The following is a 17925-nucleotide window of genomic DNA, read 5'->3' on the forward strand; positions in this document are numbered from 1 at the left end:
AGTGAAAAATGTAAGCTGCTCTAAGAAACCGTCCTATAATGAAAACGCAATGCTCTAAAAACACAAAAAAGCAAAATTCGAATGAATACGTGAAACGGTCCATTTATAGCGAATTTTTCTTTCGTACCTGGTTTTCCACCATATCGAGAAGTTTAAATGGCGCTCACGTGCCCGAAAAATTTTTGCCGCTCAAAATATTTTGGGAAAATACTCTAGAACTAATGTCTATTTGTGTGTAATTTTCTCAGATTTTTTCAGAGAAATCGATTTTTGTCGAGCGCCCCGACTGGGACAGTTGGCATGGAATGACCCTTGTTTTAGTTAATTTTATACTACTACCTTGCAGACATATAATAAATGGTGCTGTTATTTTTTTTGCTCATTGCATATCTTATCATCAGAAAGCTTTTCAGGCCACGAGATGGACAAGATATGGAATTAGAAGTTGAGTTGTGGAATTCAGAACGCATGAAAACTTCTGTAACGACGCTCTGCACAACATTACCTCTGCCAGTTCTTCGTAGTTGCGTGTATTTTATTATCTCAGAGAGATCAATGACTTCTTCCCAAATAACGTTGTCTTAATCTTGCCTTTCTCAAAAAGGGTGAACTTTTGGTGTTAATTACGTCGTCAAAACTCGTCTTCCCCATTTTTTTGTCCTCATGGGCTTTATTTAATTAGAAGGAGCTTTTGTTGAATAAAGAAGAGCAGAATTTGTTAGGCTTCTAATTTTTGTTGGTTACGTTTGTACAAGCGCCTTTTTTAGTCCTCGTTGGCTTGCTTATTGCTGTGTTTTTACGCACTTCTGGTAGGCTTGAGTTATTTAGGCCTTGTTCATACGTAGCAGGCAAATATTTACCGATAGCTTCAGTCCTGTTCCTGAGCCCAAACACGGAGGGGAAAACCGCTGGTGCGCCGGCATGCGGGGCTGCGCAAGCATGCAATCTCATGGCCGTGTCGGCGTCTCTGCTCTCATCTCCGGTGGCTCGCTGCAAATTAAAGCGACGCTTTCTCGACGCACCACCGACGCCCGCATATGCATTAATCCAGCAACGCATGCCGCGACAGGGCCCAAGGACACGCACGCTTGCGCGGAAGCAGTTTGCATACATGACAGCTGCCACAGCGGCACCAGTCTCTAGAGTACGTCCCGTCCACTATGCTCCCCAGGGCTTGCACACGCAACGTTACACAGATGAGCGGCTACTATAGTAATAAAAACCGGCTCGTTTGCAGCGTGCAATGTGGGCGTGCGGCCTTTGAAGCGGCACTCGATTATTGTACGGCAGAAGTGGCCCAAGTCCAAGCGTTTTTTTTTTATTCCATCAAAAAGAACACGATTGGACTATATATCAAGACATGTACCAACTAGCCCATCAACGGATTCTTCTAAAAACAACACGATGAACATAATCAAGTTTCAGACTGTTCGTGCAGCCTGAAACTTGCCTTATGACAGTGATGACAGTGATGACAGTGACAGTAGGCTCCACTGCAGAAGCGCTGGCAGCTCGGCGAGTTTGTATTGATTTACTGTCTAGCTGTCGAATAACACTGACGCTGGAGAAAGAAACGACGAAACAACCCCAATGTCGTCTAGCCTTCATGTTGCAATGCTTGACAAAGGTGAGCAAGCAATCAGTGGGTACGTCAATATCAGGTAACGTAAGCCAAGTGAAAGCGGACAGAATCAACGACAGCAATTCTGGCATGCTGCACAAAATATTTGCTATATTCAGTGATCGTGATTCACCAAGTCAGCGCTTCATCAAGCGGCACATCTTCGGCTAGTCTCTTTTGTCTGTCCATGCTTTCCCATTAGTATACACTTTCATTTTCTTCAATTCAAGTAAGCAAACACAACATACAGTCGGGTAGGCTGCCGAGGTGGTGTCAGTGGTTAAGGTGCTCGGCTGATTACCCTAAAGAAGCAGGTACGGACCCGGCCACTGTAGTCGCATTATGATGAAGGCAAAATTCGAGGATGCCCGCGTACTTTCACTTATGTGCACGTTAAAGTGGTGCCTGTGGTAGAAATTTCCGGATCCCCACACTCCAATTTAGCATCTTAATAATAACCCACTCCCTCATGTAATACCCAACCGGGATTTTTGAGGTAACAAAATGAATGAAGGAATAAATACCGTGTTTTTATCAAGGAGCACCCCAGAAATTGTTATATGGTACGTCGTTTCATTACTCGTCTTTCCTCACCTCTCTCTCTCTCGTCCTCTACCGTGCAGCTTATTATTTCATTGTGTGTAGGCCTTTTACTCAACAATATATGAGTAGTGATGGTGCTGAATATTGATGAAGGCTTATTTGTAAGAGAAAATATATGTTGTTGTGAAGAAAGGTGCAATTATGACCTACACATTGCATTGGTCCATATTGTCTAGAACACATACGTCTAGGTTAAAGTTTCATATACCCCTGGCAGCACGCTGGCATTGGACCGATCTCGGTCCAACGTTGGCAAACATTGGCAGAAATATTGATCCTACGTTGGCTTTCGGAGGTTTGCTACACCTAAATGTGCATTGGTCCAATATTGGAAGCCAATGATGGCCCAATGTTTGCGAAGTTTGCTCTAGCCAAGATTGCCCGTCCAACATATGGCCAATAATGGCAAAGATGGCTGTAGCCAACATTGTCCGTCGTACGTATCGCCAACATTGTAGCAAATATTGGCAGCTGCAATATTGTTTTTCAGCCATTATCGTTGGCTGCACCATCGTTCTTTTCGAGCGTTTAACGCCGCTTCTTGCCAGCTTTTTCGTTAGCTATGTCAATATTTTTACGACATTTTCCACTGAATGTGTAGTTTAACAAGAGGTAGATTTTTGTGCGCATAAATAAATGCATGTTGGCCACGCTTTTGCTCGTACGTGAGCAAAAGGAATAGTGAGCGTAGAAAACCCGAGAGTAAACACAAGTTTGTTCTGCATGTCTACATATTGCGAAGATGATGCTAGTTTTGAAAATAATTTAGCATTTCATGCTTTGTTCTGCTGACCGCTTCCTGGCAGATAACAGCTGCACAGAACCTACACTAATTACCTTGAATAACGTTCGCATATTAGAAATCGCGGAAACGGGACCACTCACAAACACACACAGCCTCCCTGTTACCGTTTATTTAGTTGTGAGTTCACCGAAGGTTCGAAAGGAAGTGAGTGAAAGGTGAAGTGTATTACAAAATGAAATAAATGAACACGTACACTTGAACAGACATTCGATTCAACCGAAACCCATAACCACCTTGAACTACCAGATAGTTCGTCGTCTATTTATTTATTAAATGGGGAATGCTGCTAGAGCTTGAAAGAATGCGGCAACATCACAACTAATATACATTTGTGTCTTACAAATCCATCATTTCTTTGCGCAAAAACGAGCGGCGCAGGGCAAATGAAAAACGGATGTTTAGCTGGCGCACGACAACACGACAAAATAACAAAATAACACACGCAACTGCTGACAACATCGTCAAGGGCGAGGACTAACTAACCTACTTCGACGAGAACAAAGAAAGCCCACCACATAGGTACCCACAAACTAATAAATCTAAAGAAAATACGACGATAATGTAGACAATAATAAACGCAGCACCTATTTCACAGACGAAAAACACGGAAAGTAACCTGGGAAGAAGGAAAGAAACCACTTACTGAGCGCGATACGAACACAAAAATCCAGTGGAAGGTTTCCGAGTTGTCAGAACACATCGACGCTCATCTGCGGATGGCTCTACAAAAGTCACAACAATCAGGTCCGACGAAGCAAAGGCCAGCTGCTTTCTTTCTGTGGCATCGCTGTAGAATCTCGGCATCCTGCCTCGGTATCCGACTCCGTTTTTTCCCGGTGACTCCCGATTGAATACTGAGGGGAGCGCGTCAGCCGATGCCGGGAGCCCGAATGAGGGAAGGTAACAGCCACTGACTGACAAAGGATAGCCGCTGGCCCTGTAGCAAAATGTACCAACGATACCGACAGCTGCTCTCGGGTGTCCATACTTCCTACCGGGCCTGCCAAGCAAGCTCACATTGTAACGCGAATTCATTACTCGCCGCCCTCACATCAACGCGACAAGACTTTCGAGCACTCACGAGCCACTGACATACATCTCCCTTCTTTCCGCCGCCTGTGACAATTTTAGCTGCAAGAGCGACAAGGTGCTTTGCGGTGAAGTGACAGTGAGAAGAACTTTATTTAATAGTCCTGAGGAAAATGATGAAGGGAGGCCTATGACTCCCCATCAAGTCGGAGACTCCACCCAGGACAGAACCAGGATGCGCTTACTCTCGGTGACCGCCCGGGCCTTCTGGCCAGCCTGTAGTTGAAGAGTGGTGCCCGAGCTCCGAAGAGCTTCATCCCCCTTCATCTTAATGTGCAGACCGGAGCCCACATTGAATGGACACCGCCACAGTATATACTCAAGAGAGGAGGAATCGTGTCCGCATTTAGAGCAGGACTGCGGAAAGTCAGGATCAAGACGATTAAGAGCTCTATGGGTGGGATACGTTCTTGTCAGCAATAACCTGAGCGTGACCAACTGAGCCCTATTCAACTTGGGACTAGGGGAAGGGAGGGTCCTTCTGCTTAACCTGTAACGCGCGGTAATCTCGTGGAGAAGTGGCAACATATAGAAATGCAGGGTGCGTTCGGAAGGTGAAGCTCAAAAATTATTTTTCTTCCTTAAAAAAAAAAAAGATTTGATTAGACTTTGTTCATTACTTAACGATGAAGTCTTCTATAAAACGCGGCATGACGAGGATTTTTACTTGGACCGCATCAGTATAAAAAATACGGTCAAACATGCGACCAATGGCATATTTTCTCTAATATCACAATCTTTTCGGCAAGATTTGAAGCCTACGTAACCCCTAAACATTATTGTACTAAAATACACTTTCCTGAAAATCATACTCCTATTAATATTGGTTAGGGAGAGTTCGAGATAGCGCAAGAAAAAATCACGAATATTGAAGATTTTTGTAGTTTTTGAAAATACGTAGCTTGTAGTGAAATTCACAATTTTCGGAATTAATAAACAAAACAACTATACAGAATCTCTGTAACAGCGCAAGCGCGGTTTCAAAGCTCAAAACACAAAAATAGATTTCATGGGCATTTTTCTATTAGGCACAGTTTAACAAATACAAGCGAACTTCGAGGGGGCGCCACGATCGTCAATATTTTTCGAGCAACATTGTTTTTCCACAATACTCTGTGTGTGCGAGCGGCCCGCATAAGTCCTGGACTGAATCCTCAGGACATCAATAAAGTTATCCATACCATACCATACAAGAAGAAGGCACAGATTCGATCGGCAAAATCTGCGATGTGCGAGCGCCACGTCTGGTACACGCATGGAATGACCCGCATATATATATATATAAAAGCGTGAGAGGTGGCACTTCAAGGAGACTTCATTTATTACGCCGAGGCGTTTAGGTCAGTTCCTGACATTTATCAGGACTGTCTTGATAAAGGTAAGGGTCAGACCGAAACGTCGACGCAATAAATATAATGTTTCTTGAAGTGCCACCTCTCATACTTATACGGCAACCACTCCTTCAACTATATGCAGTGGTTCGTTGCAGTGGTTCGGGGACCAGGTCCTCGCCTAAACGGCGGCGAGTAGCATTGGAGCCTTGGCGGCGCCAGACAGCTGGCCGGCCCAGAGTTGCTCTTCCGGGTTAGAGTTCCCACTCCTGCTCCTCATTAAATATTTTGTGGCCCTGTCGAATCGCCTGAGGGCAGCCCACAGGCTGTATTTCACATCTGCCCACTCCCCGCATAACTGCGGGTGTGAAGATGCTCAATGTGATTAATAGTGGTATACAACAGTACATACATACCTGTCTGTCTCAAATAGTCTGTCTCAACTAATCGGAAAATCAAAACACCTAAACATGTGCGCTCAGAATTCGCATTAGGCAGTATCACATTATTCGGTGAATATTTCACAGAGAAGCAGCTGGTAGTCGAGGCTTTAATTTCCGGGGTTTTGGTAGCGGTGATCACGGGGCTTCGCAGTGCGGCGAGTGTAGATCGGTAGGAAGGGGAGGGCTGCGTGTGCTGCGAGAGGTGAGGGTAGCGGCGGAGGTTGACGAAGGGTGAACCTTCGAGAAACGCGCCAAGATGGGGTGATAACAATATCTGGGGTTTAACTTCCTAACAACACGATGTGATTACGCGGGGTGCCGTAGTGGAGGACTCCTGAAATTTTGACCACCTGGGGTTCTCTTTAACAGTGCAGGTGCAGTAGAGTGTAAAATAGTGTGTCACTGTAAGTGTTCAGGAGTTCGAGCTTTCAAGATGGCGAACATTTCTCATTTTCCCAGTGAAGAAGCCGCCCGACGTGAGCGTCAGTGAAAGCCGACGCAAGAACGGGAATGTCGTCGCTAAGCTAAACCGCGACGTTCGCTGAAGAGATGCCGAAGCTAAGCGCCAGCGAACGGAAGACTTGAAAAACATAGAATTACGATATAGCCTGATGAAGGACGGGAACAGGCTTCGCTGTTACGACAGTCTTCGCGAAGTGGGGCTGGCTGGATTTTTCCTAATACAATCAATGGAAGTTCATTGCTTACCTCTGCGTATTGCTGTAAAGGAACTTTGGTTTTCATGCGATCGCGCTTTTGTCCTTACTACGTACTGTCCCACCACACACGGGCACGTTGCGCCACCGGGTTACAGAAGCCAGAGGAGAAAGAAAGATTATTTAGATGAATGAATATATATTCTCAAATAGCTTTTCGCGAAAATGAAATAGATTTTCGCGACAATGATTTGCTCTCTTTTTCAGTTGGTTGTCTGAATTTCGTATTTAAATATTGTTAGGCCCTAGGGATTCTGTGTGTGTGTGTGGGGGGGGGGGGTGCGTGCGTGTGCGCGTGAGTGCGTGTGTGTGCGCGTGAGTGCGTGTGTGCATGCGTGTGTTTGTGTGTGTGTGTTTGTGTGCGTGTGTGTGTGTTTGTTCTGCAAGCTCTCAATCTTGCACGCCTTCGCAAAGCGCCACCTCTGCGCAGTATGGAGCAAGCATTTTTTCCCAAAAATGTCCCTGTCAGCCGCGGCTGTTGCTAATACATGCCGCGTGCATACATCCGGTAGTCAGCCCTCCTTTGGCGGGGTACGCCGCCAAAGGAGGGCTGACGAAGTGGCGGGGTACGCCGCCAAAGGAGGGCTGACGAAGTGGCGGGGTACGCCGCCGAAGTGGCGGGGTACGCCGAAGGAGTTATAGAGCTATTTAGCGTGTGGAGCACCGTGCGCGCATTGTAGTGCGCCTCCAGATAAAACGCCCCGTACGAAGAAGCGTGGCACCGCACCGCCGACAGAGGAAACAATGACCCATGGCGTGCGCGCTTCGTATACCAGTCAAACGAAACGACGAGCGGAGTGCCGCGCTGGCGGCCAGAAAGGCGTACGTGCGTGCTCGGACGCTCAGACGACCGTGTTGGCGAAGAAAGGGCTGCCGATAAGGCAGTCAGGAGAAAGAAGGAGAGCAAGAAGGAGTGTCCATTCAGCGCTTTCTTGTTTATTCTTTCCTCCTCTCTCTATTCGAGCAGGGTTCGCGGCTAGACATCACCGCACCTACAAGTACAAAGCAGAGCCCAGCTTACGAAATCAAAGAAGGATCGGGCAGCCGTAAAAAAATAAAGATAAAATGATAACCACTATAAAGCGCAATAGAATCTGGCGTGCGGATGCGAGCTTTACGCCTTCCTTCATCAGTGTTCCTTGCTTTTTCGTCGTCTTCATGCGCCACTCACCTGATTTTCTTGTTTGTTTCTCTTTGTATGTGGCATTTTATATATTTCTCCCCGTTCCTCTTTATCTACATCCCTGTGATGTCTATTGCCTCACGCAGGAATGGTGCTACTAGATTTGATGTTCGGAGCGGTGGCAATTTTCTTCGCTCCGCACCGTCGACCTCCACGGCGCATCTTAGCGCTTCTTTCTGTCGTAATCGACTGGCATCAATGGGACAGACTTAGGGAGAAGATGGAGGTCAGATTCGCGGGGTGAGAGGTCGTTGAACCGAATGAGTTCGTTCCTGCCTCTATTAATAGATTTATATATTAATATACTGTACACCACGTAGTATATAGGAGTTTTCAAGTACGGTAGCATCGGTGACGAAGATGTACACGGGGATTAGAGATGATGGTCAAAGGAGCGCTACAAGGCTGATGAGCTCACGAAATGTGTTTGTTCTGCAGGCTCTCGATCTTGCACATTTTCGCAAAGCGCCACTCTGAGCAGTATGGAGCAAGATTATATTAAAACTGAGCCCCGAACTTTTGTCATTTGTGGCCTCCAAGCCCACGGTATCGCCTGGAAGGACAACTACTAAGATTCAGGCTTGTGCTGCTACGTTTGTAGCCACCTTGGGGGTACAGCATTGACGGTGCTCGGCTGCTGGCCGGAAAGTCGCAGTTCCGATCCCGGCAGCGGTGGTCGCATTTCGGTGGAGGCGAAATGATAAAGCTTCTTGTACATACATTGCGATGTCAGTGCTCGATAGGCAACATCAGACGGTCAAAATGTTTGAAGTACTCTATTACAACATGCCTCATTATCATATCGTGCTTGTGGCATGCAAATTCCCGGATATTATTATGCTTCTTTTACCAGCGAAACAGTAATCCCTTTATATGTGTGCATAGTACCATAGTGCAAGATTATGCTAGGAGCTCCAAAATAAGCTTTGGGCCATCCATCACGAACACCTAAAAGTAAGTGGGGGCACTGTCCAAAACTGCTAAGCACAGACGGCCTTCCTTTACGAGTACAGATGACGTTCGTGGTCAACTTCCCAAAGCCGTATACATGCCGTTTATACATGGGCAATCTAGAATAGCCCCTTTTACTTAGAGATGTGATTAACGCTTCAATAAGGGTCATATTTTTAACAGCTTTTCCGTTTTAAACATGATATACATAATGAGGATAGTGTATGCTGTATTGCAAGATGTCCCACTTTCTCTCTAAATTTACCAATATAAAGGTGCCGCGGAAACGCGCAAAGAATAAATAAGAATTACAATTTCATACGCCATTTATTTATTATTCGGCAAATATGTATAAAAACGCTGAATAGAGTCCTTACATGTGCGCTGTAATTAGCAATATTCGCTGTCAATATTAATTCGTTTTCATCCCCCTTCTATGGTTATTATATGCACGTATGTATGTCATAATTAGCTCCACTTGGAAGGTAAAAACTAAGCTGGTGTCTTTCGCAAGCAGAAAGTAGTGCATTGGTTAGGCGGGGGTGGGATGTCACTACATGTGCTATAAACCATATGATAACCGACGTTCAGCTCATTATGTTACCCTTCCCCTATCAGTGAATACAAGTCCAGCTATAATTATTTTGTAATAATATCGCTCAGTGGAGCATGTTCTGGACGTCCTAATCTAAACTACTCATTCCAATAGCAGCGAAGATATATTCGCAATGTCCACATGCTGCAAACATTAACCTGTTGGTACAGTAGTCGCGCACATTCTTTTCTGGTAATTTGTATGGACTGTAAAGGCGTTTATTGACGGAACTAGGCTACGATGCACAACGCCGACAGTCAAGACGGAGCGCAGACTCTCAGCACGAGGGGCGTGCTCTCCGAGAAGAGCCGAAGAGGACGACCTACTAGAAGGCGCTCGAGAGGACGACCCATCACAAAATTCCAACGCTTCGATAGAGGACCATTAACAGTTCCATGAAGACACAAATTAGGTCATAAGAGTAGTGCTTGTGGCGCTTGAGGCAGAGCCCCCTTTGTGAGAGCTTTCCTTTTTTTGTGCGACTGTGCCGACAAAACCGACTAGACGAACATATATTTATTCTGTGAATAATGGTATATGCATGCACCAATACACTCTAAAGTTCTCCGTCTACACTCTAAGAAAAAAAAAGAGTATGCGTGACTCTTTTCGGAGAGTTCTGACTTGCCACGTATAGGACTCTCTTTAAATAGTCACGGTGACTCTCTTGATGGGTCAGGGTCGGCTCACTCTAGGAGAGTCCCCTGACCCTCTGGAAGAGTGCAAAGACTCTCATCGGGAGGATCACGTTACCACTTATAGGGAGTCAGACGACTCTTGCCGGTAACGCTTCTAGGGGGGTCAAGGGACCCACACCGAAGCTTCAAGCGACTCCACAAGTATTTTAAGCTACTCATTTGATCCTTGCTCTACTTTTGCGGGACTACTGTTGAAAATAGTGGAGTATTCATTTTAAGCAAGTCCAATAATACTTGCCGTTCTGCCCAGCGACTGCAAAAAAAAAAAAAAAGTTCAACTTTAGCATTATTTTAATTAAACTCGTCAAAACAACACATATTTTCTAGCAAAATTATATAGAAAGTGCGAAAAGATGGTCAGTGATTTCCAATTAAGTTAAGGTATTCCTCATTTACATACTTGTACGAGTATAGCCAACTAAAATGTGTGACTGTGATGCGCACATTGTCATATGGCGCTAAATAAACAGCAGAAATTGGCATCATGTTTCCATATTTATTCTTATGAGTAACAATAAATGAAGTGGTGACGGCTGGAGACATCAGACTTGTGGCTTGCTAGGTTGTCGCTCCTGTTCAGCGTGAGCACCATGAAAAACGGCATCTGAAAATAAGAACGTGATATTATGATGAGAAAATGAAATTGCAGTAAAGGTTTGCAAAACCTACACAATAAGCGGTTCACACAGACATAATAAAGGCTACCAACGAAACAACAAACGCAAACAGGCATGGTCAGGAACCAAGTTTTTTGACGTCGAGATCAGACATGTCATATGCTAGAATTACCGCACATAGTTCCCACAATCACGCACACTCACTCGATTCTGTAATAACGCCCAACGTCATCGCAGTGTATGCAAATCACGAAAACAGCAAACAGAAACGAGGGAAGAGTGCACGGCCGCACCAACGCGCGCCGTCGAAAGTAGCTTTTTCACTTACCGGTGAAGCGTGTCCAACTTGAATGACTGCCGCGTACGTTCTGGAAGCACTGTACTATATCTGCACCTCGAACTACCGTCTTTAAGCCAACAAAAACCATTATATATAGTGCGTCTGAGCGTTCTGTACACAGGCATTTTTTTTTCACGTTCCCACGCGCCGAAGCACGCTACACACTCAAGGTAGATGGAAATGTTATGAAGTAGACTAAAGTGCATCTCAAAACGACATCTTGCACATTCAGTAGCGCAGACACAACGCGCGATCAGCAAAAAAATGACCCTTGATAATTGTTTACAGCAACGCGCATAGCGGTGGCAACTCGTTAACTGACAGCTTTAGTTGGGCATCCGCAACAGCCCTGCGGACACAGGCTGCTGTTGGAAATGGCTGGCAGATAACTTCCACAGAGCTGCTGCAGACGCCCAGCTAAAGCTGTATAATTAGTACCTACGAAAGCAGTACACTCACCGTTAACTGGCGCCCGTTGTTCCTGTCCGCAGCTCCAGGAATATTCCGTCCTCCAAGCGTCACCGCGTCACTTCGTGCACGGAGCCGTCGTCAACACCAACACCACCGAAGACGCGCATGAACAGACACACAACCCGCGCAACCAGCACGCAACGCATTCCAATAGACGAGGAGACAGAAAGGAAAACAGAAGCGGCACTGGCGGCACGCCACCCCGGCGCCGTTGTGGCGCGTTGCCTCGCCTCCGTCGTGGAGCCAACGCGCCACAACGGCGCCAAAGGGCAAGCGCGCAATATGTATGGCGTATACGGTGGCGCCGCCAATCGAAACGCGCTTCAGGAGAGTCCCGTGACTCCAGTCGAATTGCGAACTCTCTTTCTCTGCCTGTACCTTCCAAAAGGGGTCAAATGGACACCCGAAGAGAGTCACGCGGCCATGACCCTCTTTTGACTCTTTTTTTTCTTAGAGTGAAGTGATCTACAATAAACAATTGTTTATTGACGATTTACACACGTAAACTACGTAAACAACCTTATAGGCCTATCCAATTTTTCTCATCATGCCCTCCAAGGGCTAATTTTGTTTTCATCTACCTGTGGTTTCGAAAACCAAGGTTACTTCTATTCAAAATTACAATTAAAAGCCCGGTGTCAGCAATGGCTGATGTTACTCGTCTCTTACCTACCAATTTATTCAAATCGGGCGAAGGGCGACCACAGTTTCATCACTGCTGCACGGAACTACAGGTTCTGCAGCTGCAAAGAAACCTGGTCGCGTCACATCGAAACTTCTCACCACTCCCTCATCCGGCGCAAGCTCCTTTCAGCCTCTTGGGCGCACTTAGCGCGAAGATCAGTGTCGGAAGGAGGCGTCTCCGACACTTCTTCCCAGTTGAATTATAGAAGTGTCGTCGGATAGGAAGTGACAGACACATACAGCTGGGTGGCGTCCAACACGGAAGTCCTATGGCGTCCACGGCAAGAGGCTAACATTTAAGAGTGCGGTGGCCACCGGCCCTCAGGATTCCGTGAAAGATGACAACCTTTGCACAGGGCCGTTCCTTCCGCGGTATTTCTTCACCGGAACTTGTTGAGCGGGAAAACGCTTGTTTGTAGAAGAACAGACGAGAAGTGGCGACTATGACGGCGCCTTATGCGTCGATGACCGTGGCTTAAGAAATTGAAAAGAGTACTTGACGACCGATGCTATTTGCCTCAATTTTATCACCGAAAAGGCGAAGCTTCTAAGATTATTGAATTACACTAACGGTCATTCAAACAGTCTGGGACTTCTTGTTAAATCCCTGCCGACGTGTGCGGTGTTCAGAACATGCTGGAATTATTAAATGAGTAATGCATTGGGGTGTGGTCGGTTTTCTTTTATCTTCTTTCTTCAATATATACGTATTCTCTACTCATACTACTATATACATATGTGTGTGTGTGCAAGTGCGAGTGAGTGAGTGAGTGAGTGAGTGAGTGAGTGAGTGAGTGAGTGAGTGAGTGAGTGAGTGAGTGAGTGAGTGAGTGAGTGAGTGAGTGAGTGAGTGAGTGAGTGAGTGAGTGAGTGAGTGAGTGAGTGAGTGATTGCGCGTAATGAACAAAGTTTAGAGGACGTCAAAAACAGTTTTTATCGTGTGTCTGTAGAGCGACATGAGACTATATTTTATTCGCTAGATGCCTTAAAAGGATCACATTAGCGTTAGTGTACAGTGGGCGAAAACACTTTCGGGAAGACGTAAACAGTCGGCACTACACTAAAGACACGCAATGCGTTTAATACATCACTGATCTTTATAAATAATTAACGTGTCAAGCGGGGAAGGTAAGTGCGCTTAGGGTGAGTACGCTTCAGAACGCTGTGTGCCACTTTAGGGTACGCGTTGCTACACGGGAAAACAGAGTGCACCTGTAGGAAAAATGAAATGGCAACCGACTGTGAGCGCGTCTTTCCACGATGTAAATGCAAAAGAAAAACAATCAGAAATTAAATTGTTTTACGTTGAACGATCAATAAAAGTTTATTTTTTTCCTCAGCGATAAACGCAGATATAGTTCATACAAGTGTTGCAAGCAAGTCCACAGCCGAGAATGTTTTTCGGCAGGAGGGGGGAGAGGTGCACTTCCTGAAGGCCTCGACAATTTGAGAGAGAACCTGTTTTCATAAGGTATTTTCATTAAAACATCCCCTCTATCACAATATCTCTCCGCCTCGCACCGACTCCGTCGGTCGGCGAGAGCCGCGAGCCGCGAGCCGGCGGGTGCGTGCGCCTCGAGACTTCAAGGCCTGTCCCGCAACTCCCGTTCCGGCGAAACGAAGAGAAATGTGGACAGCTTACTGTTGCTTGTCGCGCGGGGGCACTGACGCAGCTTGCTTTCCTCTGTAGTTGCTACTATCGCTCGACAAGCTTGGTTTAACCGCGTTGAACCATGGCTTTTTAATTAATTGTCTTCATCGGTAAAAGCATCATGTCTTCCATTTCGGTGTGGGATTACGTCAATGAAACATCGGATAACTCTATACCTATATGGCCGCTTTTACGAGCCTACGGATCGCTGTGTCTGTGCATAAGGAATCCGCAAGCGATGCTTGAAGGAAAACAGAAAAAGCAGCACTGTTCAGTGCTGCTGTTAAACGCCTATACAATTACGCGAGGGGGTGGAATAAAAGGAATGCTATGCTCAAAGTGCGAGAAGTAAAAATGAGTTGAACGTAAAAAAAAAAAAGCTTTGTAATCGAATGCACGCAAACACGAGGGAAGCGGGCCAGTCAGTTTATTGTTCAGGCAACGTCTCTCTCCAGGGATGCATTTGTATTCCAGGCAATATGGTGTTCAGCCGCCATGGTTGAATGAGTGGCTGGGGAGTGATCTCTCTTTTAATATGCAGTGAACGACCGGTCCTGTGGCCGTAGCGGGATAGAGAGCATCTAGCCATAAAGTTCTAGGTATCCATTAAGCTTCTTCATGTGACGTCAACAACTGCAGGCCAAATATTTATGTTTCTTCCGCGTGTTCGCTCAGTTCTCTGAGGTCTTTCACGTATTGAAGAAAGCCTGATTTTGCAGCACCTCAGCGGGTTAGGCCCCTACGCCACGTGCATACCCTTGGGAATAACGCGCGATGGTTCTTTTTAAAGACCGGACCGCATGCATGTTCATTGAGTAAATTAGGGAAGCGCCCCGAAATTGAAGAGGAGTATACATATGCATGTGGGATTCACACTCAGGCCGGCGTACCTTGTGGATCGGATCTGCGTGTTCTTGCAGATTGTGTAGGAGCGCGCATATTGAAAATTCGTGGCTGACATGCCTTCCTGTTATAAAATATTCCTTATAGTAATTGCGTGCTTTTTTGCCCTGTGACTTCGTCGCGCTTAATGGTAAATAAGTTACATCTTGCTTATCGATCGCTGTGTAGAAAAAGGTCACATTTTCGCCCCAAGGGAGAAGCAATGAATGCGATAGCAAGAAATTGGGATATCACAGGAAGAGCGGCAAACAGCCAGAAACTTGCCGCGCGCTGCTCAAGCACACACACCCAGGAAAATAAAACACACAAGGCGCGGGCGAACTAACAACCCTGACAGCTCGACACTTGCAGCACGCTGCTCAAACACAAAGAAGGAGGCGCGAAAAGAACACACAGATATACATAGGACGAGCGCGAACTCTCACAGTTGTCACTTCAGCTAACGCTTACTTTGGCTTTTCTAGCTAGCAGATCACTCCTTTCGCAAACGCGACCACTGCAGCGAGCAGTGCGGTCTATGGCTTCAACGGAAACTTTGCTGTGATAGCACAAGGCGTACAAAACTCCACCTCAAGAGAAAATCGCGCGAGCATGGGCGACCACGCCCTGTAGGTCAAAGTACACGTCGAAGGCGCACATCCCAACTCCGGCGACACCCTATACAGTTTTAAAATTGGGGACCCAGAAACTTGGGTCCCCAATTTTGAACTATTCCGTTAAGCACAATTACACGAGCGCTGCCCCTCTCTCTTGCAGTGTTCGGGAAACACGGACACTGGCAATGCAGTCACAAATTGAAAAGTGCTGGACTAGAATTCAGACGCAGAAGACTATTCAGCCTCACTGACACCATTCCATTTGATTGCGGGGGGTTATGATGCTTAACAACGGTTATGATGCTGGCAAACGCGTGTGGGGGAGACAGAAAATTAGGTGGGTAAAGGAGATGAAGAAGTTTTTAGGTATAACGTGGCAGCAGAAAGCACAGGACCGGGTTGACTGGCGGAACATGGGAGGGGCCTTTGCCCTGCAGTAGGCGTAGAGAGGCTGATGATGATGATGCTGTGGCTGCAAATTCAATCTATCAAATAACAAGCTTAAAAGTTTCGGGTAAACTCCTAAAAGAGACGCACGGAAATCGAGCAAGGCTAACGAAGCGCGGAAGGATCGAATGGAGAGGCAATGGAAAGGCGACAATGAAATTGATGGTGTCAGTGACACTGGCCTGTCGTGGGTTTATTTTTGTGTTCCTGCCGCATTCTTGTCCGAAAGACAGCGATCATGTTATCCCAAGTGACGAAAGCTGATTTGTTCGCAGGGGCAGATCGCCGGTCGCAGTGCTGATCGACCAACTTGAATCGAGTGATTTCCTGTTTCTGTTTGCTTACGATGCGTTGTATTCTACTCTCTCATTCCACGGCTATCGTGGTACGCTACCCGCACGACAACACAAAACCACTGCGGCAGCGCAGAGATAAAGCGAATCATTCTTATTTGTGATTGCTGACGTCGCCTTTTCTATCTCCAGGGGGTCACGTATGCGTACTGCGGTCATTTGTAGCGGCAGCCGAATCATAGCGTCCGCAAACATGTATCCAGATTCGCGATATCTTTGCATGCGTCCACCACTTTTTGCAGAGAATGTTATTCGTTCGTAAAGGGCGGTTTACATTAGAAATTTTGGAAAGGAGGGTTATGTGAAAGATAGTTACACGGACAAAGCTTTTGCTAAAGCTAGCTAGGAAACATGCGATGCTTGTTTCGTATGTTTTTCGATTTCAGCATTTCGCTTTTTGATGGTCAAAGTAGACATATGCGTACAAAATGAATCCATATGCTCAAAAAAGCAAACTAACATCCTGAAGGGCACTAGTATGGGTATGTCATAACGTACATCATAGCTTTGGGTGCATCGCTGTTACTTTAATTTACACTCGACAAACCATCATACCATGTTTTGGGACGGTAAAAAGTGCACGTAATGCTTCAGAAGCCATAATGAATAGTTCTTCAAGTTATTCTAGCAATACATATCCGAGTTCCTAATGCTGGCGCAGTTGAATTGTACATAATTAAGTAAGAAAGTTACGAGAGTACGCAAAGATGTCATTACTTTAGAAACACTAGTCGTTGGGCGAGTTGGTACATCTTTACACAAAAAGGAAGGTGTGTGTGTCTGGTCTACGTGTTTGTCCAGTTGCGCAGGTTATTCCTTTTGTGGGTTGAGATGTCATTAAGTTTTCTTTATGCACCTGAAGGAAAGTACGCTTGGAGAGCGTTAAAAGTGACAAACTGCAACAGATCTGTAATAACTGTTCAAACTATGTTGCAAGCAATGCGCCCCATCTCGAACAACTTTTTCAAGGACGAGGTGCTGGTTAAAAAGGCAATGAGTCAACCTACGATGTAAGCGTTTCTCAATGTACAAAACTCTGCATTACCCCACACTTGCGAACGCAGCGGCTCACATTAAAATGTGGAGAAACATATTCAAGTAAGTGAGCATAATAAGCCGCTGATGAAAGACAAAGGTGGGGAGAGTAAGAATAAATGCACAGTCATATAAGAAGCGGCCTCCAGCAAACGGCAGCAGGCCGTTCTCCGACCAATGGAGACTGAAGTCTGAGTATATGAATGCCTAAACTACGACCAAATATCCATGCAAGTAATAGAATATTAGCGTATGTGTGTAGAATCTGTGTGATATTTTAAGTACACCAATCAAAAGACCTAAGGAGAAGACGGACCCCTTATTTGTTTCTTATACACGATTTTTTTACAAATGACCTTACTGACGCGCAACTCTGATGATTGCAATGTAGAGAAGTCTATTTGTGGTGAATAAATTATATACTGGCGAGTTGTGAGTTAATAAGAATAATAATAATAATAATAATAATAATAATAATAATAATAATAATAATAATAATAATAATAATAACGTACTTAGTTGAGGAGGAAGGTCTAAGACAACGACTTAAGTCGTTGTCTTCGCTCTTCCGTGACAGGACCCGCCCAGGTGACCGAAGAACGGCAGCTGATCGCCTTTTTTGCTTAAGAAATGCTCCAGGTCATGCACCAGGAATGCTCTCCGAAGGCGTGGACAAACGGCCGTCCGGCTCATGACGTCAGTTTGAGGTGCGCGCCCACTGGTGCTAACGTGTTCTGACCCGCCTTTGAGGAGGAAACGCCGCAGGCTTCTAAGGTACTAACTAGAGATTATG

The sequence above is a fragment of the Rhipicephalus sanguineus genome, chromosome 3 (assembly GCF_013339695.2).
Source record: "Rhipicephalus sanguineus isolate Rsan-2018 chromosome 3, BIME_Rsan_1.4, whole genome shotgun sequence".
Classification (NCBI taxonomy): domain Eukaryota; kingdom Metazoa; phylum Arthropoda; class Arachnida; order Ixodida; family Ixodidae; genus Rhipicephalus; species Rhipicephalus sanguineus.